Raw genomic sequence first — 1357 nt, 5'->3', positions numbered from 1 at the left:
GAATATACCACAGCTTCCCTATCCATTCTTTTGTTGATGGGCACTTAGGTTGTTTCCAACTCCTTGCTATTGTGAACAAAGTTGTGATAAACATGGGTGTGCACACTGGCTTTTTTTGTAGACATCATTTGCTTGGTATATCTTCCCCCCGCCCCCCAGCCTTTGACTTTGAGTCTTTCTCTTTATTGATTAGATGTATCTCTTTAGACAACATATTTATGGGCTTTGATTTTTTTTTAATCTATTCTACTACTCTTTTTCTCTTGATTGTTACATTAAGTCCATTCACATTAAGTGTCATTATTGACAGGCCAAGTTTTATTGTTTCCATTTTGATGTTCTTTTTGGTTTGTTTGTTTCTTGTTATTATGGTGCATCCACTTTTCTTTAGTGTCTCTGTATGAAGGACTTCCCTTAAAAGTTCTTGCAGCTTTGGTCTTGTTTTCACAAATTCCTTAAGTTTTTTTTTTTTCTGCAAAGGATGTAAATTCTCCTTGGTATTTGATGGAGAGGTTTGCTTGATATCGGATCCTCGTTTGGCAATTGTTTTCTTTCACTTTTCTGTATATCCATCCTGTTGTCTTTTTGCTCATGTGGTTTCTGCTGAAAAATCAAAACTTAATCTGATTGTTTTTTCTTTGAAGGTGATTCTTTGTTTTGCTTGTGCAGCTTTTAATTTGGAGAGAATTTGATATGTCTTGATGTTTAACTTTTTTAGTCAAGTCTATTTAGTGTTTGCTGAACTTCCTGAATGTAGATTTCTTAATTTTTTGTAATACCTGGGCAGTTGTCTTCTATTATCTCTTCCACAATTTTCTCAGTGATCTCCCTATCCCTCTCATATTCTTGAATTTCAATCATACATATGCTATTCCTTTTGATGTCATCCCACAAGATTCTAATATTTTTGTCATTTTCTTTATGTCTTGCCTCTGATTTTTTTCTAGTATTTTTCTGTTGATGTTCTTGTCTTCTAGCTCACTGACTTTCTCCTTCATCTCTTCTGTTCTACCTTTTTTGTCCTTCCAGCATGTTGGACACTTCTGCCATTTCAGTCTTAATGTTTGGGATTGCATTTTCATGCCTTTCTGTTATTTCTAATACTGTGTTGGTGTACCTTCTCTATCTTGTAATAACTTTTTTAAAAAAATAATTTCTTTCGTATTTATGCATGTTCCTCCTCATTAATATATTTCTTCTTTCTCTGAGTCTCTGGAGCATTTGCTTTCTTGTTGGTTTCCATTGTTTCTACCATCACTTGCCCTTTCTTCTGTAACTGTTCAAATAACTCTTCACCAATGGGTTGGTTTTTTTTTTCCTGGTTCTCTACCTCTAGGTTATTCCCTTTATTTGTAGC

This window comes from Elephantulus edwardii, unplaced genomic scaffold (genome assembly GCF_000299155.1).
Source record: "Elephantulus edwardii isolate Elephantulus edwardi_28Jun2011 unplaced genomic scaffold, EleEdw1.0 scaffold00184, whole genome shotgun sequence".
Classification (NCBI taxonomy): domain Eukaryota; kingdom Metazoa; phylum Chordata; class Mammalia; order Macroscelidea; family Macroscelididae; genus Elephantulus; species Elephantulus edwardii.
Note: the sequence above shows the minus strand (reverse complement) of the source record.